The 23,619-nt window shown below is 35.5% G+C and overlaps 1 protein-coding gene across 2 annotated transcripts in view; it reads right to left on the reverse strand.

Annotated features, from left to right (window-relative positions):
• Positions 1–23,619, reverse strand: part of Il31ra (interleukin 31 receptor A) — a 95,732-nt gene that overhangs the window by 48,335 nt on the left and 23,778 nt on the right. The window lies entirely within an intron of this gene.

Genomic DNA, 23,619 nt, shown 5'->3' on the forward strand with positions numbered 1-23,619 from the left:
TTTTTTTTGGTCTTCATCAAAACTGCCTCCCAAGACAGGTCATAGAAACTAGAATTTCTCTTTTCCAAGTTGGGTCATAGAAACTCAAACCTTCTTCTGCTTTTGTCTTGGAGCTGGACATAATGAAATTCTCTGACCTATTCAATAGACCATAGGACTCCCTTCATCCACAAGGATCCTTCCCCATATTCTTGAGGAAAAAAACACTACACATACAGGTTTTGTTGTTTTTTTCCAGTCTATTAGAAATCATGCCTATGCAATTAAGTCTCCATAAAAATCAAAAGGACAGGGGTCCAGGAGCTTCCAGATAGCTAAACAGGTGGACATTCCTGAAGAGTGGTGGAAGTTCTGCACCCCTCCCCCAATATTTGTATTCTTTGTATTATTATTTATAATATTGTATATATAATATAACCTTGTATATATACATAATATTGTATGTAATATATGTATTAGTCCTTATAATAAACCTGTTTCCCTGGGTTCTGTGAGCCATTTAAACAAATTAATTGAATCCAAGTAGGAAGTTGTAAACTCCAACTTCTAGCCAGTCAATCAGAAGCACAGAAAAAACAACCTAGGTTTTATCATGGCATCTAAAATTGGGGAGAGGGATTTTTGGAGACTGAGCCTCCAACATGTGGGATCTATTGCTACCTCCAACAGAATATAATTGGATTACAGGACACCCTGCCATATCTGCTGCTGCAGAACTAATTGTTTGCTTACTGGTAGGAGAAATCCCTACCCACCTGATGTCAGAAGCATTATGTGATGATTATGGTATGCGATTAGAAGAAAATCAAGACATTTTGTTTTTCCTGACACACACCCTTATTCCTGGGCAAATATCTTCCAAACTCATCTCAAAGCTAACCTTCTCTAAAATGTTGTCCCTGGATTCTCACACAGAGCTGAGCAGTCAATCCCTCCTTTGAGTCACCCCTTCCAACATGTCGTCTGTGCTATGGCACCTGTCACAGAGAATACTGTGTAATAGTTTACTTGCTAACTACCCTATATACAGCCAGTTTTGTGAAAGTGAAATCTCTCTGATGCCTCTTTGAGGCCTTGTTATTCAAGGTAATGTCTGTAACATGTTAGACATTCAATTTTGCTTGTGTATCCTAGGGGTTTATTAGGACAAAAAGATTCCTGGCTCCTTGTCTTATCCTAGATGAGATGGTGACAGAGTCTAAAAATAAAAGAAATGCAAAAACAGTAACTCATTGTTTCAGAAGAAATGAATGATGCTACATTTTCATTTGACACATCCATAAGAAAAAAGGGTTTTCAATAAAATAAATCATTTCAGAAAAGGTCACATGCAGTTTTTACAAAGATAAAATTTTCCCATATATGAACCAACTGAAATATATAAGTAATCCAACATGCCTGAAGTAATAAAGCAGAATGAGAATGTAGATCTATAAATATAAATATATCATCAATAAAAACTGGTCACAGGCTTCCAGGTAAGAGGTGGAATAAAAGTGTCTTTTATGTGATTTACAAGAGTCAGGGCGACAAAAGAGAAATTATATTTTCAGAAGAAAAAGAGAGGAAGGGCCCTGAGAATGAATAAAGAGGTAATGGGAAAACTAAAAAGTAGAGAAAAGCAAAAAGGCAACTCAGAGAAAGCATAAAGCAGTCCATGACCCTAACCCTGGCCCCCTGTAGGGAGGGAAACCTGATGATGCTACAAGTACGAGTTATTGTTACCATGATTTGTTTTCTCCTGAGTTGTACTGGGGACCAAGCCATCAAGTAAAGGATGCTAAGATGATCCTCACATAAAAGCGGAAGAGAGAACCATCTCAAAAGATGCACAAATCTTAATACAGAAACACACACAAAAAAATGAAAAAACAAGGCAATATAATCTTCCAAAGGTTCATAACTCTTCAGTAACTGAATCCAAAGACATCAAAGTAGATAAAATGCCCAAGAATTCAAAAGATTGATTTTTAAAATGATCAATGACATCAAAGAAGATACAAATAAACAACTGATGGATTAAGGAAGAGAATACAAGATATGAGAAAACAAATCAATAGAGATGACGATTCTGAAAATAAACTAGTCTTAAATCTTAAGGAAACAAAAAACTCAACTGCAAACCTCACCAATTATTTTGGTTTAGTTATGAGGAGTCCCCCAGAAACTCATGTGTGAAAAATGCAGAAATATTCAGAGGTGAATTGATTAGATTATGAGAGCTGTGACCTAATATGTGGATTAATTAATTAGATGGATTAATGATTTGAATGAATCAATGGGTGATAATTATAAGCAAGTAGGGCATGAATGATGGAACTAAATCACAGGAGGTTTCCCTTGGGAATTTATTATCCCTGACTCCTTGCACTCAAGATCTCTGTTTGCTGGCTGTCATGAATTGAGTAGTTTTTCTCTGTCATGCCCTTCTGCACGATGTTTTGCCTCACCTTAGGCCCAGAACTATGCAGTTGGCCAACTATGAAGTGAACCTCTTAAATTGTGAGCCAAAATAAACTTTTCCTCCTTGTCAGGTCTTTTGGTCACAGTGATAAAAAGCTGACTAACATTTCTCTCTCTCTCTCTCTCTCTCTCTCTCTCTCTCTCTCTCTCTTTTCCCCTTCACACCAATGTGATACTGCAATCTGTAAATGTGGAAAAATAAGAATTCATACCCCATTTGAATCAAATGTATGATATGTCAAGATCATTGTAATGTTTTGAGCAACTAATAAAAAAAATTTTTAAAAAAAGCTGACTAGCATACCAATAGACTAAATCAAGCAGAAGAAAGAATATCAAGATTTGAAGACAAAGATTACAAATTATCACATTCAGAGAGTTTTAAAGGGAAAAAAGAAATCACAAACAATACCTGTGGGACAAAATTTAAAGACCAAACCTAAATAATTGGTTTAGACAAAGGAGCCAAGGTATAGACTAAAGGCATAGAAAATCTATTCCATAAAATAACAGGAGAAAATCTCCTTAATCTTAGGAGATGCTTACATCAAAGTAAAGGATTCATTTAGATAATGACCAGAAAATAACCTCTCCATGTCATATTGTAGTTAAATTGCCAAAAGTACACAACAAAGAAAGAATATTGAAAGCTGAAAGAGAGAGGTGCCAAGTCATTTATTAAGGCATATCCATTATATTAACATCACATTTCTCACCAGAAATTCTAAAAGCCAGGAGGGTGTGAAGTACTATAATTCAAATCCTACAAACAAAACAAACTGCTAATCTTCCAGCAATCTTTCAGAATTGAAAGTGAAATAAAACCTTCCAAGATTAGAACTAAAGGAATTAATGATCACTAAATCAGAATTACAGAAGATACTTAAGGGAATCCTATACATAAAGGATAAGGCAAGACAAACACAATCATAAAAGCATGGGAAAGAATAAATCTTACTAGAAAAGTTTACAATCAAATGAGAATTAAGAATCAAACAAGATTTGCATTGTTGGTGGGACTTCAAATTAGTGTGAACACTTTGGAAAGCAATATGGAGATTCCTCAAAAAATTGGGAATGGAACCACTATGGGGCCCACCATATGGCCCACTTCTTGGTATATATCCAGAGGATTTCAAACCAGCATACTACAATGACACAGTCACATCAATGTTTATAGCAGCACAGTTCACAACAACCAAGCTATGGAGCAAAATGAGGTGCCTTTGAACAGATGAATGGATGATGGAAATGTGGCATATGCACAATGGAGTATTACTTAGCCATAAATAAGAATGACTTTATGGCATTTGCCCATAAACGGACGGAACTGGAGACTACCATGCTAAGTAAAATAAGCCAGTTCCAAAAAATCAAAGGTCAAAGATTTTCTCTGACATGTGAAAGATAATTCCAAATATTGGGAGGGGGATAAAAAAAGAATAAAAGAAAGATGAGTGGACAAAGGAATAAACAAAGGGGAATGAAGGAAAAGGAAGAGGGATGGATAAGGCAAGACAATGCAATGAATCTGACCTAACTTTCCTATGTATATATATTAATATACCACAGTGAATCTCACCATCATGTACATCCACAAGACACTAATTTTTTTAAAAAAACTATGAGTAAATAGCAGAAAGAACTGTAAGTAGAGGGAAGAGAACAGGGGGTGAGAGAATGGGTAGGGAAGGGGAACTACTGGGAACTCAATTAGAACAAATTATATTCCATTATTTTATAATTACATCAAAATGAATTCTACTCTCATGCATACATAATTTAAAAAACAATAAAGAGAATCAAATATGGCAATATAACTCAACCATAATTAATTCAGTAAACCATAAAAATGAGAAGAAGAGGAGAGAAAGAAATGAACTTAAATCATTAAAAACAACCAGAAGAAAAACAACAAACTGACAGGACAAGTCAATAACCCTAAATGAAAATGGCCTGAATTCTCTAATTAATAAACACAGACTAACTGATTGGATTTTTAAAAGGACCAGCTGTTGGCTGTCTGCAAGAAACTCTTCTTGTGAGCAATGATATACAGAATAAATGACCACAGACTGAAAATGAAAAAAAGTAGAACAATATTCTAATCAAATAGTATCCCAAATCAAGCAGGAATAGCTACACTCATATCTAACAAAATAGAAGTTAAGCCAAAATCAGTCAGAAGAGACAAAAAAGGGAATATCCATCAAGATATAAGAATTTTAAGTATATATCCACCGAATGTTGGAGCACCAAATTTTAGAGAACAAACACTGTAGGGCATAAAGGAAGATATGATGTAGGCCCAAATACAATGATAGTGACTTCAATACCCTACTCTCACCAATGGTTAGACCTTCCAGACAAAAAGTTAAAAAAGAAACATCACAGATTATACTATAGACCAAATGGGCTTGACACATATAGATTATTTTATTAGATACAACTAGATAATATACATTATTTTCAATAGATGTTTTAGTTACCTTTTTTCATGTGACAAAAAGACCTAACAAGAACAATTAGAGGAGGAAAAGTTTATTTTGGCTCATGGTTTCAAAGGTCTCAGTCCATAAAGGCCAACTCCCTAACCCTGAGCCCAAGGTGAAGCAGAACATCATGGTGGAAGGGCACGGAAGAGGAAAGCAGCTCAGGACATGGAAACAGGAAACAGAGCTCCACTCACCAAGGACAAAATATAAACCTCAAATGCACACCCCACTCACCCATCTCCTTAGCCACACCCTCCTAGCCTACAGTTACCATCCAGTTAATCTATATCCATGGATTAATTCACTGAATAGATTATATTTTATAATCATTTCATCTCTGAAAATTCTTGCATTGTCTAATACATTACTTTTGTGGGACACTTCATATCTAAACTATAACATCAGCACATGGAACTTTCTCTAAAATAGATTATATTTTACACCATAAAGGAACTCTTAACAAATATAAAATTTTTAAATACTTTTTCCTTCTTATCACACCATGAGAGAAAAAAAAAAACCATAAGTAAACAGCAAGACAAATGACAGAAAATATAGAAACACATGAATATTAAACAATACACTTTTTAACAAGAAGTAGATCATTAAAGAAATCAGGAGGGGTATTTAAACATTTCTAGAATCAAATGAAAATGAAAATGAAACCTGCCAGAACATATAGGACACAGCAAAAGCAGTTTTGAGAAGTTTATAGCTGTAAGTACCTACAGTAGAAAAACAGAGGTCTCAGAAAAATAACCTAATGATTCATTTCAATTCCTAGGATAACAAGAACAAAAACAAATCAAATATCAGTAGATGGAAAAGAATAAGAAATATTGGAAATATTTTTGGTCTCTAAAATATAAATAGAGACTAAAAATACAACCACCAAAAAAAGAATTGATGAAACAGAGTGTGTTCTTAGGAAAGATAAACAAAATTGACAAATCCTTAGCCAAAGTCAACAAAAGGAAGAATACCCATATAAAACAAAAGTAGACACAAAAAGGGAGATGTTATAATAAATACCACTGAAATCCAGAGGATCACTGGAAAATATTTTTATAAGTTATATGCAAATAAATAGGAAAATCTAGATGAAATGGGCAAATTTCTAAACACATATGACATACCAAGATTGAACCAGAGCATATTAAAAAATGGAAATAGATCTATTGAAATAGATCAATAACAAGCATTGAGACTGAAGCAATAACAAACTCTCCCAATAAAGAATAGCCCAGGACTGGGTGGATTCACTGCTGAATATTACCAAACTTTTAAAGAAGAACTAATACCCATGATCCTCAAACTATTCCATAAAATCAAAAGGGAAGGAATTCTTTCAAACTCATTCTATAAAGCCAGTATTACCCTGCTGCCAAAACCTGATGCAGACATAACAACAAAAAAAAGAAAACTATAGACCAATATCCTGCATAAACATAGATACAAAAATTCTCAATAAAATACTTGCAAATTGAAGTCATCATCACACTGAAAAGATCATACATCATAACTGGGTTGGTTTCATTCCAGGAATATAAATTTTATTCAACATAAGCAAATTAATAGATGTAATTTACTACACAAATATAATCAAGGATTAAAAAAACCACAGGACTATCTCAATAGATGCAGGAAAAAAGGCTTTGATAAAAGTTAACATTCCTTCTTCATAAAAACTCTGAATAAACTAGGTATAGAAAGAACATAGCTCAATATAATAAAGGCTATATATGACAAACCCCATGGCCAACATCATACTGAATGGAGAAAAAAATGAAAGCACTTCCTTTAAAATCAGGAATGAGATCAGGGTGCCCATGCTCACCACTCTTATTCAATATATCATTGGAAACTTTAGCCAGAGTAATCAGACAAAAGATATAAATAAAGGGGATATAAATAAGAAAGGAAGAAGTCAAATTATCCCTATTTGCAGATCGTATGATTCTATACCTAGAAAACTCTACAGTTCGCCCAAAGTCTTTTAGAACTGAGAAACAAATTCAGCAAAGTAGCAAGATACAAAAAGAACATACACCAACAATGAACTCACTAAGAAAGAAATCAGGAAAGTAACCCTTAACAAAAATTAATACTGAACAAAAAGAACAGTGCTAGAGGCGCTGTTTTTATATGATTTTAACATATGCTATACAGCAACTGTAACAAAAACACATGAAATTGGCTCAAAAACAGACATGGAGACCAATGGAATAAAACAGAGGGCCTAGGAACAAAACCATGCATCTGTGGCTATCTGATTCTTGACAAAAACACATTGGAGAAAAGACAGCTTCTTCAACAAACCATGCTAGGAAAACTGGAGATCTGCCTGTAGAATACTGAAACTAAATTCCTATAAATTTGTACAAAAATCAACTCAAGATGGATCAAAGACTTTAATATAAGACCTGATACTGAAACTACTTTTAGAAAACAGGAAATACTTCAAGATATTGATATAGACAACAATGAACTGAATAGGACTCTAATAGCTCAGAAAATAATAGTAAGAATTGATAATGGGGTTATATTAAATGAAAAGGCATCTTTACAGCAAGGAAATAATCAAGAGTGAAGAGACGGGCTGGGGCTGGGGCTCATTGTAGAATGCTTGCCTCACATGTGGAAAGCACTGGGTTTGATCCTTAGCACCACAAAAAAATAAAATTTTATTTTATAAAATCTCGTGTCCATCTACAACTAAAAAAAATTAATTTAAAAAAAGTGAAGAGGAGGGGAGGGGGGATAGTAGAGGATAGGAAAGGCAGCAGAATACAACAGACACTAGTATGGCAATATGTAAATCAATGGATGTGTAACTGATGTGATTCTGCAATCTGTATACGGGGTAAAAATGGGAGTTCATAACCCACTTGAATCAAAGTGTGAAATATGATATATCGAGAACTATGTAATGTTTTGAACAACCAACAATAAAAATTAAAAAAAAAGTGAAGAGGTATCCTACATAATGGGAGAAAAATCTTTGCCAGCTATTCATATATTCTGGATTCATATCCAGAATATATAAAAAGGATTCATATCCTGAATATATAAAAAACTAAAAAACTAACACCAAGTAATCCAAGCTGGAAGTCATTACACACGCCTGTAGTCCCAGCAGGTCAGGAGGCTGAGGCAGGAGGATTGCAAGTTCAAAGCCAATCTTGGCAATTGAGAGAGGCCCTCAGCAATTTAGCAAGACCCTGTCTCAAAATAAAAAATTAAAAAGGCTGAATAAAATAAAAATACTGAATGGGGAAAAAAATGAAAGCATTTCCTCTAAAATCAGGAATGAGATCAGGGGATGTAGCTCAGTGGTTGAGTGCCCCTGGATTCAAGTCCCAGTATCAAAAGAAAGAAAGAAAAGAAACTCATTCTTTTGTATAATTAATTTGCATTAATAATTATAATAAAATTGTTTAAATTTTTTTAGAAAAACTTGTTACATCACAGCAACAGTTAGTGCCTATGCTATTCTGTAGAAGGTTTTTTTTCCCTCTCTCTCATGAAATAGCCACTTTGATTTAAATGAGTATAAAACATAAAGGGAAGAAGAATAAATGTGTCCTTAAAAAATTAATCATAATACTAATAGCACTCTTTTGTGTCTAATCATTCAGAACATTATCTCACTTTTCTCCATCTCTTGGGCAAAAGACACACCTTTAATCTCAGCTTCCAGTAGTTACATGTCCTAAAAGCACTTCGGAAAGTGAGTGAAGGAGGTCCAACTGTGGACACTATAAAAACAGAAATGTTGACAGTTCCAATAATTTAATAAATAAGTGATTGTGTCTGCTAAAGTTAAAACTGTTACTTTGCCAAGTATTTTTGCATTTTTAAATCTTATGACTACTAAATGTTAAATAAAATATTAATATATTAAAATGTTTTTAAGTTAATGGTAAGTATTGCTTGGTTCCTTCATCAAGAGAATACATACCAATTATTTGTGAAATTTTAAAAAGAAACTGAAAATTAAAAGTCAACAGTACTAAATCACACCCAGAGACAAAGCTGGGGAAGTTGTAGCAGTTGAAGAGACTGGCATTCTAAAAACTGAGACCCTCTATATTCCAACCCTGGCGCTCTCATGAATTGGCTGGCAATGACTTAATGCATTCCTGGATTCATTCACACTGTCCCAGCCACAGGTTAGGGACTGAGAATAAAAGAAGAGCCCATCATGACTTGAAGGAAGTCACATTCTAGCTCAGTAATTTTTTTAAAAAAATCTTGTTTTGTAGTTGTAGATGGACAGAATGCCTTTATTTTATTTGTTTTGTGGTGCTAAGGATTGAATCCAGTGCCCCACATGTGCTAGGCAAGCCCTCTGCTGTGAGCCACGCCCCAGCCCCTTAGCTCAGTGATTTTTAATAAGGGGAAGAAGATAAAGGACAGAGAGGAGAACAGTTGCATTTTTTTTCAAACTACAAATGCTACAGTGAGTTAGATACTGATGATTCTTGTGTTGTAATTCCTCCAGTGATTTTGAGCATTAAAGGGTTGAAGGCCATGGATCTACTTAGAGAGATAGAGCATTGGCGTTTATTTCAAATACCACATCGTAAATGCTGTAATAACAGTATCCCACAGAGAGCACAGAGCACCTATGGACAGAAATGAGCTAGTGACTGTGGAAAGCCAATGAGCATTGTCATTCTGACAAAACCCTTATTCTAATGCTTAACTGTCCTCCAGAAACTTTTCCACTTTCCCCCTCACCAAAGGACCACCACAGAAATGACTGCTTATTCACAAGAAGTAAAATCAAGAATCAATAAATGGGATAGTATCAAACTAAAAAGCTTCTTCACAGCAAAGGAAATAATCAAGAACATGACGAGAGAGCCTAAAGAATGGGAGAAAATCTTTGCCAGCTGTACCTCAGATGGAGCATTAATCTGCAGGATATAGAAAGAAATTAAAAAACTTAACACCAAAAAAACCTAATAGCTCAATTAATAAATGGGCAAAGGAAATGAATAAGCACTTCACAGAAGAAGAAATACAAATGGTGAACAAATATATGAAAAAGTGTTCAACATCTCTAGCAATTAGAGGAATGCAAATTAAAACCAAACTGAGATTCTATCTCACTCCAGTCAGAATGGCAATTATAAATAATACAAGAAACATTAAATGTTGGCAAGGATGTGGGGGGAAAGCTGGGGAAGTTGTAGCCCTTGAAAAGAGTAGCATTCTAAAAACTGAGACCCTCTATACATACATTGCTCATACATTGCTGGTGGGACTGCAAATTGGTGCAGCCACTCTGTAAAGCAGTATGGAGATTCCTCAGAAAACATGAAATAAAATAATCATCTCACCCAGTTATCCCACTCCTCAGCATATATCCAAAGGACTTAAAATCATCACACTACAGTAAAACAGCCACATAAATGTTTATAGTAGCTCAAATCACAATAGTTAAGCTATGGAACCAACCTAGGTGCCCTTCAACAGATGAATGAATAAAGAAAATATGGTATATACACACAATGGAATATTACTCAGCGATAAAGAAGTATGAAATTATGCTAGTAAATGGGTGGAACTGGAGACTATCATGCACAGTGAAATAAGCCAGTCTCAAAGAACCAAAAGCCAAATGTTCTCTCTGATATGCAGATACTAACACAAAATAAACAGGGGAATGAATAGAAGTTCAATGGATTAGTGAAAGGGGAATGAAGGGAAGGGAGGGAGGATGAGAATAGGAAAGATAGCAGAATAAATCAAACATAACTTTCCTATGTTCATATATGAATACATGACCAGTGAAACTCCACATCATGTACAATCACAAGAATGGGATCCTAATTAGAATAAGTCACACTCTGTGTATGTATATTATGTCAAAATACACTCTACTGTCATGAATATCTAAAAAGAACATTTTAAAAAAAAGAAATGACTGCTTATTGGTAGTAAATGCAAACTAATGTGAAATAATTCCCAGAATTTTAGAATTAAGTTTAAATGAATTCATTTAGTAAAATCTGTACACAAAAGTGATCCTAGTTGTCTTTGGTGGGTCACTGTACACTTGTAGAACTTGCATTTACTCAGAATTCCAGCCAAGGAAACAGATCAGACAGGTGGATCTGAAAAAATCTTAATTGCTTTTTAGTTGCAGGAACACATTCAACCAATTGAGTCCTAAATGGAAGGACACTTTAAGGGCAGAAAGGAGAGGCCAGCTTAGAATGTACAACATTAATGGCTAATATGCAAAAGTTGGTAGTTTTTAACCAGTATTATCTATAGGAGGAAATGATGAAATTTCCTCTCACTGAGAGCAATAGACTCTAGCAGTGCAGCCACAAGAGTTCACCACAGCCTTGATGAAAGACACCTCAAAACCAAGAATCTTCCTCCCTGAATGCTCAGATTCTGTGAAGCCTTTTCAGATTACTGACTTAACAAAAGAGGAGCCCTGAACAAGAGATGTGCACCTTCCAGTCCATGGAAACTCTATTGCTCACGTGTTTCAATATATCAGTCTTCTGAAGGCAAATTGTCCTCTCCAAATCTGAAATACAGGAAATTCCCTAAGATTCTGCTGTGCTCTCGAGGAGAACCATCAACCATTTCCTGCATCCCTGGCTCATCAGTCTTAACTTTTGAAATGGAAAAGTCTTGAATAACTGGCTTTTAAAGAGAGGCCACTTCCTAGAAATAGATACTCTCCTGCTGGAGAGACTTCATTTGAATAAAACATTTAATGGAAACCTAGAATTTTCAAACAGTACTATGAACAAGCCATGCTAGACTAAAGGACTCTTAAGTACACAGTGAATCCCGCTTAAGCCAGGGATGATGTCCTATCTTTAAGGACAAAAACCTACAAGTAGCCATCATTAGGACTAGGATGACTAGAAATAAATCCAAGCAATTATTGGTGGCTACCAGCAGTGACTAGGGACAAGGCAGGATGGAGAAGCAAAGAGGGGTGCCATGGCCTCAGCCAGTAGATGCTGCAAACTTTATCATGTTAAATTATCCCCATCTGCCTACATCCTATCTCATATGACCAAAGTTAAGAAATAGAATGTGGCTGTTGTACTGCCCTGCACTCCCCCATAACACACACCCTACACACACATATTATCCTCTGGCAAATCAGTTCTCATGCAAGGCTGTGTCCTAGAGGCTGAACTTGATCTTATTTTACTTGTACAAAAATGTACCACCATGTGATTTTCCCAGGGCAGGCTCTACTCCTTTATTCAGTGAGTTGCTCATACATTCACTCAACTAATATTTGTTGATAGCCACTCTGTGCCAAACACAGAACAGTAAAACTTGAAACCAAGCTCTAGTGGTTGGTGAGAAATTCTGAAGGACTTAGTGAGGATGGGTGGCCTTGCTGCTTGATTCCCCCTCCCAGGGCAAGCAGTCTATAGATAGTTAACTCACTGACTGGAATACTGTCCCTAGAATTCTCTCCCTCCTCTTTGCCACCCATATTCTGGGAAGGAAGCAGTAGGCTGCCCAACCTTCCTTGGTCCCTCAGAATTTCTCACAGACTAGAAGGATTTGGCTTAAAGTTTTACTTCGTTGATCAACTAGAATTTCTCATTCCCTTTTAAATGTTGATTTGGAGCCTGCAGATATTATTGTAGCAATAATAATCGCCTTAGATTTACAAGGCACTTTCCAAGAATTTTCTTCCTCCCCTTTGAGGTAAATAGGAAAGATATTTGCATTTTTTTATTTAAATGTTTAATATTTACATTTGTGTATTTTATAATGCATCTATTATTATATTTTAGGTTAAATAATATGGAATTGCTATTTTCAAAATTGCCCAAAACATCCAAACAGTGACAATTTTTACCTAATAAACTAATAATATCCTTATTTTTTGGATGAGGACACTGAGTACATAGCTTTCCTAAGATAAGAGTAAGAGCTATCAGATGACTGCCTTCATTTTAAAGTCTATAAACCCACCTGGGATTTGGGCTGCCTCTATACAAGAACATTCTGAGATGACCAGAAACAAAATTGGAAAGAAAAGAATCATAATATAACATACAAGACTAACAAGTGCTAATAATATTACATGAATTTTATTCTCTCCTTAAAATCCCTGTAGAGTTGGTATCTCCACTTCACAGAGATGGCAACTGAGGCTCAGAGACAACATAGAAATAGTTTAAAAATAATAGTTTGTAAGTGGCATAAACAGGATTCAAAACCACGCTGTCGGATTCCAAAGCATAGGCTCTCCACTAAAACCACATCATAGCTATTCATCATTTGTTCTCCCCTAGCTCTCCTGTTGTCAAACACCAGTACACATAGGATTTTTTTTTCTGCCTCTCCTCAGCTAATTTTCTCTTTTTTTTCTGAAAGATAAATCCATTATATTTAGATAGTTTCCCCAGTCTCTGATTCCTGACACCCATGACTCCCCACCAACACCCAGTGTGTTAAAATATTACCTGCTGAAAGAGCAGATTCCCTGTACCTGTCAACATAAACTGTAATGTGATGGGTTCTGACCCATAATTTGACTGAAGACAGCAGAAGAAGATTCTTACATGGTAAGAAAAGAGCCTGGGTTATCACTGTTCAAAATGAGATGACACTCACCTTCAGTACTAGGTGGCATTCCACAGGTGATGATTCAAAGGATCCACCTCAAAGGCAACTCCTTTCTCTACAGCACAAATCAGAACCGAGAGGGTGATCTGGACTTTAATTTATATGCACAAAGATGTGCATTTCCTCTCTAGTTGTCTGGGGGCTTTTCCTTTGCTTTTAAGCCCAGCCCAACTTAGGGTGGCACTTATCCACTCATGCTGGGAAATGGATTGTATTATTGTAACTGAAATAAATAAAGAAAGAATCATACTCATCTGTCAAGCCACTCAACTTTAAAGGAGAAGTGTCATCTGAAAGAACCATAAAAGAAGTGACTGAATTTTAAAGTTTCTGTTCAGGAAGTTCTTATGAATGTGGTAATAAGTGAAATCCTAGAGTATCTTAGCTTGAAAGCAGAAATGTGCAATCATGCAGTTATCTTCAAACAAGGAAAAAACTGAGGGAAAGAAAATAATGATAGCTGATTCTGAAATAATGTTTATAAGTCTTATTCATGTGTAAAGGAAAATCCACTAAATTGGCAGGCAAGAGCCTCAGCTTAGTCACTACTAACGATATGATAATTAATAATATATAGAGCTCTTACTATAGGACAGGGATAGTACTAAAAAATTTTAAATTAATCATTTAATCTTCGTAATAATCCTCTGACATTGGAAGTACCTTTATTCTTATTGTACAGATGAAGAAACTGAAGTGAAAACAAGTAGTGGAGTTAAGTTGTGGAGCCAAGAATTGAACCAAGGCAGCCTGACTTTCAATTTCTGTAAACCAAAGGCTCAAATTAGGATTTCTGGGATCTCTCTGAGTACTACAATTTTTTACAACCTTCTATAAATAACTGATAAAACCATAAAGAAAATAAATAGACTAGTGAAGAGGTTATGACGCAATAGGAAAGAAACCCAACCTAAGATTAAAAACAAGGTATGATTTCTAGTCCTTTTTTAAAAAACCCATTCTTCATCTTCCTTAATTCATGTTCCACTAAGTCAGAGAGGTTAACAGAAACAAGGAGGAAAGAGGTAGTCTATACATAGTAAATCAAAATATAAGATACTTAAGATCCCATTATAGTGTACTATGTAGGAAAGGTAAATATTAACATAAAAAACAAGCACTTCTTTAGTTTATTAAACTAAACAGATGCAAACATCTATTATCTATATATTATATGTATAATATAACAGATGCAAACACCTATTATATGTATAACACTTTACTAAAAGTACTGTGTGTCAGAGAATTCTAGTTAAGACCTGGCCAGTTAAGCATCTGACTTTATCTCTACTCTCTCAGGAAACTCCGGAAAAATCACAGTAAATGTATAGGAATAGTATAGAACCACAAAGCAAAACATATGGGAAAACAAATAGAAAATAACAAAGATACTAAAAAATTTGGGGGGTGGATGGGAAGTGAATCAGTAGTAAACGGATTGGTAAAGATGAGAAAATTGAAACCTAGAAATTCATAAAAGGGATGACAAGAAGTAAGCATAATTGTGCCATCGCACACATCTCAGGAAATTTTTTTAAAGAGAGGGGAAATATGTGTCTTTATTTTATTTTTATGTGGTGCTAAGAATCAAACCCAGGCAAATGCTCTGCCACTGAGCTACAACCTGAGCCCCAGCAACTCAGGAATTTGAGACACCATGTCAGTATAACTGGCCTTCAGTATTCATGTAGTTCTGATTTTTTAATTCACCTACTTGCTAAAGTTTATTTATAATTTCCAAATCAATACTCACCATGCTTTTTCATTAATTCATAGACATGCAGTATTGGAAAACTTAAGTTACCCTATGCACACATTCCCAGCTGATTTGGGAGAAAGCAACACTCTGCCTTCTTGTTTGAGCTCTAAGACTATTCACAAGCATCTTTCCATGTCTGTTTTTTAAAATATCTTTAGTTGTAGATGGACCCATACCTTTATTTTACTTATTTATTTTTATGTGTTGCTGAGAATCAAACCTCACATGTGCTAGGCAAGCGCTCTACTACCACTGAGCTAAAACTCCAACCCCCTTCCCATGGTTTATTTAGTGCCATGAGTTTTGCATTTCTGTGCCTTTTGGTAGTGATTTCACTATTTCAAATGGCCCCTGAGCATTTGCTGAAGTGCTTTCTAGTGTCTTAAGAACAAGAAGGCTGTATGAGGGCTGTAATTGTGGCTCAGTGGTAGAATGTTGGCCTAGCATGTGTGAGGCACTGGGCTTGATCCTGAGCACCACATAAAAACAAATAAACAAATAAAATAAAGGTAATATGTCCATCTACAAATTTTTAAAAATTAAAAAAAATAAGACTGTATGATGTGTCTCATGAGGAAAATAAGTGATAGATAAGCTTCATTTTGGCATGAGCAGAAGCACTTGGGCATGAGTTCCATGTTAATGAATCAACATTATATATTAAATAAGGTATCTTTAAACAGAAATACATATCTAACAGGTTATATATGGTTCTGTTAATGAAAACGTGACCAGAGGCTCAAGGGAAGCCAACCGTGTATTTCTTCTGTGGAGAGTGGTTCGGTATTTGCTAATTCATTCGGAGTTTTCAACAATCATCAGGAACAGTAAGAACTGACTGTAATTGTGGGAAATGAAAATAGGAAGTTTCTTGAAAATCTGAAAAAGACCTTCCCCTTCTTCTTCAGACACAAAGTCAAATTAACTAAATTTCTCCTATTCAACAATGTTTAGGAAAAAAATTGAAAGAAACAGAGGCAATGCTGAAAATAAACAGTTTTTTAATCATGAAACTATTACTTAACCCCTCAGGAAAAAGTGATAAAAAATGTATCTATAAAATATGACCCAGAGTTACTAAATGCTAAAAAAAAAAAATTAAATAAGATGCTAAGAAAAAGGCATAATCAGAGAACAAGAGCTTGTAGAAATTACTAATCTGAGAGCTGAAATTTAAAGCTTAGAAAATACAATTGAGGAAAGTTCCCATAAGATGGAAGAAAAGACAAAGAGATGAGGATCAGTCAACATCTGACTACTAGAAGTTACATAAATAGAGGACAGAGAAATGGAGGGAAAGAAATAATGTAATAGCATTTCTAAGAATTGAAGAATGTATGTTCCAGGATTGAAAGGTCCTTGCTGTCCTCAGCATAATTAATGAAAATAAATTAACACTAAATTGTAAAACAGTGAAGATTCAGAATATTAAAAATAAAGAAAAGTCAGGTGTTGTGGTGAATGTCTGTAATCTCAGCATTTGGGAGGCTAAGGTTGTTAGGATCACTTGAATCCAGGAGTTTGAGAGCATCCTGTGCAACACAGAAAGACCCTGTCTCTCAAAAAATAAATAAATAAATAAGGTGAGGGAGGATAGATGGGAAAAGGGGAAAGAGGAAACTGTAGAATGAAGTTGACCAAACTTTGCTATGTGTATGCATGAATATATCACAATGAATTCCACTCTGATGTATAACTATAATGTATCAATTTTAAAATCATCAATAAATAGAAGAAAGACAAGCAGAACAGAGGAAGAGGACTGGGAAGAGAGGAGGAATGGGAAATACTCAGGGTTGCATTGAAGTAAATTTCATTATAGGTATTTATGAATATGTCAAAAATAGTCCTATCATTATGTATAACTATAATGCACTAATAAAAACAAACAAAAAGAAGAGTGTAATAAACAGAAAAAAAAAGAATAAAAAGGGGAAAAAAGCTTTTCAGGATCAGGAATGAGAATGGTTTCAAATTTTTCAGTTTCTCAGTAGCAAAATCAGAAGCTAGAAACTAAGGGATCAATGCCTTATTTAATGGAAAATTACTTCTAACCTAGGATGTTCTATGCATCCAAATATCAATTAAGGGAAGAGAATCAAATTAAAGGTATTTTTTAAAAAGTAAAGTTTAAAGAAACATTTCTCCCAGAAACCCTTCTTCAAAATGTTATTGAAAATCACACACAAAACAAGAGCATAAACCAAAATAAAAGGGGAAAAACGGATGCCTAAACACAGAATTTCAAAGAGGACAGAATTCCAAGAATGATGACCAAGGAAGATCCCAAGTGAAAACAGTGCAACAGGATTACATAGCAGATTGTAATTAATGAATTGCTGGAGGGTCAATGGGGACAAGTCTGAGAGTTAAATATTCCAGGGTGACCCTGTTATGGGTCACATTCCTGTTATGGAATGTTGGGGGACACATTCTACCAAGCTCTCATAGCAATAATTGGAGAAAAATCTCAGGCTTCTGGCAGCGGGAGGGAAAGAGTAATCATTTAGAAATATAGCAGAGCATTCTGTTCTTAACAAGGCCTGCCTTTGAGAGAAACCAGAGTTTCATCTAATGGGAGAAGGGAAATACCCAACTGCAATCTCTCTAGAAATCCTGTACCACCTAAGTGGTGGGGAAAGAGAAAGCTGAGATTCAACTTGTAAAGTTCACAGTCCAGGGACACCTGCTCACTAAAATATTGAGACCCTGTCACAGGGCTATAGAACACTTCCCCTTCCTCCAAATCTTAACACCACATTGCTAAAGGTCTGCTTTCCACAGTTCCTTTTATCTATTACATTATGTCTGCCTCTCAACAAAAAATCACAAAGCATACTCAAAGGCAAAAATCACACTTGAAAGAAACAGAGAAAGCATCAGAAGGAGACCCAGATATGGCAGGGATATTAGAATTACCAGACCATGAGTTTAAAACAACTACAATTAATATGCTAAGGGCTCAAATGAAAGAAGTAGATAGAGTGCAAGAACAGATGAATAATGTATGCAGAGAGTTGTAAATTCTAAAAAGAAAAGGAAAAGGAAAAAAGAAATGCTAGAGATCAAAAACTCTAACAGAAGTTTTTGATGGGCTCATTAGTAGTCCATACATAACTGAAGAAAGACTCTGAGCTTGAGGATAAGCAACAGACTCTCAAAGTGGAAATGCAAAGAGGAAAAAACTCCTTAATAAATAATCACAGAATATCCAAGAATTGTAGGACAACTACAAAAGGTTTAACATATGCATAATAGGAACACCAGATGGAGAAGACAAGAAATGAAATAACAGAACTGCAGCAATATTTAAAGCAATGAAGACTGGGATTCCTCAGATTTATGTCAGATGACAAACCACATACATCAAGGAAGCACATAGAATAGCAAACAGGGTAAATTTCAGAAAAACTAGACCTGGGTGTATCATATTCAAACCAAAGAAAGTGAAATATAAAGAAAAAAATCCAAAAACCTAGAGGGGAAAAAAAAAAACACCTTATATATGGAGGAGCAAAGAAAAGAAACACATCTGACTTCTCTTCAGAAACTAAATAAGGAAGAAAAGAGTGGGGTGAAATATTTAAAGCACTGAGAGAAAAAATGCATTAACCTTGAATTTTATATCCTATGAAATTATCCCTCAAAATTAAAAAGAAATATATTCTGAGATCAAATAAAAACTGAGAGAATTTATTGCCAGTAGACCTGCATTGCAAAAAAATGTCAAAAAAGGGGGTTTTTTTAGAGAAGGAAAATTATATAGGTCAGAAACTTGGATCTACCTAAACAAAGGAAGAGCATTAGATAAAGAACAAGTGAAAGTAAAATAAACACTTTTATTTTTCCTATTGTAAATTGACCTAACAGATGAGTTTATTCAAAATAATAATAGCAACAATGTATTCAATCATTATAGTTTTGCAGGGTTTTGGTTATGGTTTTGTGTGTGTTTGTGCTTTGTTGTTTATGGTACTGGGATTTGAACACAGGGATATACTCTATCACTGAGCTGCATTCCTAGTCCTTTTCATTTTTTATTTTGAGTCAGGGTCCCAGGCCCAGGTTGGCCTAGAATTTACAATCTTCCTGCCTTAGCCCCTCAAGACTCTGGGAATGAGTATAGTTTATACATAAACCAAATGAATGACTGCAGTGATACAAGACACAGGAGGGAGGGATTGGGATTATTTGCATTATAGTGTCATTTGAAAGTGGATTTGAATTAGTTGTACATGTATTTTTCAAACTCCAGGGCAATTGCTAAAATGGTTAAAAAGTTTAATATGATAAGCAAGAAGTGAAATAGAATCATATGAAATGCTCAATTAAAACCACATAAGGCAGAAAAGGAGTTGAAGGCAATAAGAAGAAGGAAAAAAAAAAACAAGGACAACAAATAGAAAACAGTAACAAGTATGATAGGTATTAGTCCAACTAAATCAATAATCACTTTAAATTTTAATGGTCTACATACACCAATTACAAGACAGGGATTATTCACATGGATCAAAAGAACAAGGATCAACATCTTGTAAATGTTGTTTATAGGAAACCTACTTTCAACATAAATATTCATATAAATTAAAAAGTAAAGTGATGGAGAAAGATACACCACGGTAGTAACTAATCAAAAAGAAGTAGGAATAACATTAACTTCAGACAGACCATACTGAAGTATGAAAAGCAAGGAAACTTATCAGGGCATTTATATAATGTTAAAGGGGTCAATTCTACAAGAAAACTTAATAATCTCTAATATGTATGTGCCTAAAAACAGTGTGTCAATACACATGAAACAAAGACTGAAAGAACTGCAAGGAGAAGTAGAAGACTGGACCATTTTGTCTGGAAACTGCAACTCCTCTCTAGCAGACATGGGTAGACCAACAGGTAGAATATAAGGAAGTAGACAGTTCAACTGAAAATTCACAGCTGCTTAATTTTCTTCAGCCTCTAAAAGGGAGTAGCCACTAACTGGCAATATTCAAGACCTGCCACAGAGAACTTAACAGGGAACGGAGGACGTATTTCCCACCACTGACTACACTACTGCCACCTAAAACATTTCAGAAAAAAATGACATATTTTTCTCTTTCTAAATTATTAAAAAAAACATTGTTTACTTCCTGCAGAATCAAGCAATATTTTCTGAAATCCTAATTTTCTTTCCACTATGATTTCTAGGACCACAGCTTTCCCTCCATCTCCTTTTCAAACCCAATTTGGTACTAATAATGCAATTCCAAAATACTATCCACTGACCATGGCTAAGATTTAAAGACCAATATAAAAATGTATAAAATGGATACCCATGAATGAGCATATCTGTACAACAGGGAAGATTAATGTGAATTAAAGTAGCATAGGGGCATCTTGAAATGCAGGGCTCACTGAACCTAAGGTAGTATACTTGCACATTTCCCATTACTATAATAAAATACCTGAGATTGGGTAACTTTAAATAAAATAGGTGTACTTAATTGACAATTTGGGGGTCTGAAAGTTTAAAATCAGAGGTTTCCATTATTTGGCCCCTGGTGAGGGTCCCTCTGACTACATCACATCATGGCAGGAGATATTACAACAGCAACGCATGTAAGAGGTGCGATTACATGGTGAGACATAAACCAGAGAGGCTGAGATTGATTGATCTTTTATAACTACCCTCTCATGAGAACTAACCAGGGACCCACAAAAACTATATTAATTCCTTTTGTGGACAGTGCTCCCAATGACCCAATTACCTTGCTCTAGGCTCCACCTCTTAGAAAGTCCCACAACCTCTTAACAATGCCATGGGGGGATTAAGCTTCCAATACAAAAACCCTTGGAAGACAAACTATTCCCAAACCACAGCAGGCAACAAGACTATGCTGAGGAAGTCTAAACCAGATGGTAGCATCAGGAAAGGAAGAGATGGAGCAGATCTGAGCATGTAACAAAGAACATAACACAGGATAATATTAAATAAAACTGGCTAGAATGGAGAATTAATACAATTTAATAAAGAAACGTTGAGGTTGAAGGCGGGGAAAGACTCAGTATGAGCCTTTCAACTCCATACCTCAAAGAACTTAACGTTAGATCTTGTGCTTAAGATCAGGGGGCTCCATTGTTTGGCCTCTGGCGAGGGCCCCCTCTGACTGCATCACATACAGTGGAAATACAACTGTGGAAATACAACTGAGTGAGGCAAGAGCCCCACCCAGGAAAAGTGCACAGCTTAAATGGCAAAATGGACATGTAAAATAAAGTGCTATAAACAAAAAGTAGCTGTCAAAGAGGTGTATATAAAGTGTTACAGGAAAAGGAAAGAAGAGCCATTAATTTAGCCCAAAGGAAAGATGACTCCAGAAAGTTACTACGATACAAAAACTGTTTTGGCAGATCATGTTACTTGGAAGAAAAGATACAAAATGATAAAAACAAATATTCCTGGTAGAGGTAGAGACTACAGACATTTACCAGAAATAAATGGAGCCTTGAAGCCATGCTAAATAGCCCTTGATTTTACCTCCCAGAGTAAATCTAAAGGTAGCCCCCATAAGAGATGTCCACCTTGTACCCCAAAATATGACCTTAAGTATAATAAGGGTCTCTGCAGATGTAATAGAGATGTGATCATCCTGGATTAAGGTGGACCCTAAATCCAATAACCAATGTCATTATGAGGCAGAAAAGGAGACACAACTAAGAGGGGGCCACCAGGGGAAAGCACTGTAACTAGGGAAGCAGAGATTGTCATGATGCAACTACAAATCGATGAGTACCCAGGATTTCCAGAATCTAGTGACTACTTCATTTTGTACTTTCAATCTCTAGAATGATGAGAGAACAAATTTCTGTTGTTTTTAGCCACCAAGTTTGTGGTAATTTGTAATGATAGCCATAGAAAACTAACACATCCTCTCATCCATATTGAATCTCAGGTTCTAAGAGGCCAAGCTAACCCTTTAGGTTCTCTCACCTAGGAATGGGAAAGAGAGTTAGCTGTATAGTGGTGGACAAGGGTGCTATCACATCAGGGGTCCCGACAGCTGTGTTAAATATGCAAAGAAAGAAAGATTCAAAAAAGTGAAGTAAAGAGAAGCAAAGAGGGAAACAAAGGTGGGAGTCATATGATGGCCAACAGTTCTAATCCCAAACTTCCAACTGCACATGTGGAACATGTGAGCTACTGTTGTGTAATTTCCTGCCTGTAGATGTCCATGACATTGCTATTATATGATTGCAACAAACTGCTGCTTATTAAAGTTAGCTTAAACAAGTTTTTGTTCCTTGCAACCAAATGATTCATAACTTAACAATGATGCTCAGAAGTAACTTGGTTTTAAGAAAATACGAGGTGATGGAAATTATTAAGCAAATAAATTTAAGTGTAAATTAAATCAGCGAAAAAAAATGTAACAGATGGGAAATTTTAGCAACAAAGGGGGCTTTCTGAATAAAAAGGAAACAAATTTTCTTTAATATAATATTTTGATTATGTCAGACCCCAGATGAGATATTCAAATCAGGGAAGAAGAGAATAAAGGAAGAGAATCTCAAAGATCCTGAGATTGAAAGAATCACAGCTCTGTTGACACCATTTATATCCTTCCAAAGAGTAGTTCTTGTGGTCTCTGCCTTGGATCAGGTCTCAATATCTTATGTGACAGAATTACTTCATTCTTTCAGTCTCTAAATATGTATTAGCATCTACTATGTGCTAAGGGTAATAGAAATCCCAGAGATTTAAAGATTAATTTCCCAATTGTTAACCATCGGTAGGCTCATTGTAGGGTAGATAAAGAAACAGGCCACTGTTAAGAGAAGTGAGAAAAATATAGGAGTGAGACAAACATGGGCATGTTCAGGGAAGTTGTCTGGAAAGTTTGGAAAAGGCTGTCAAAATGAGCAAATATGCTGGGCACTGTGACACACACCTGTAATCCCAGCAGCTCAGGAGGCTGAGGCAGGAGGATTGAAAGTTCAAAGCCAACCTCAACAATTTAGTGGGGCCTGAAGCAATTTAGTGAGACTGTCTCAAAATATAAAGGGCAGGGGCTGGTGTTGTAGCTGAGTGGTAGCGTGCTTGCCTAGCATGCATGATGAGCTAGGTTCGATTCTCAGCACCACACACAAATAAATAAAATAAAGATCCATCAACAACTAAAAAATATTAAATATATATATATAAAGGGCAGGGGGCTGAGGGTATAGCTCAGTTGGTAGAGTGCCTGCCTAGCATAAGGCCCTGGATTCAATTCCCAGCACCAAAAATAA

The sequence above is a fragment of the Marmota marmota genome, unplaced genomic scaffold, assembly GCF_001458135.2.
Source record: "Marmota marmota marmota unplaced genomic scaffold, marMar, whole genome shotgun sequence".
In the NCBI taxonomy this organism is placed as follows: domain Eukaryota; kingdom Metazoa; phylum Chordata; class Mammalia; order Rodentia; family Sciuridae; genus Marmota; species Marmota marmota.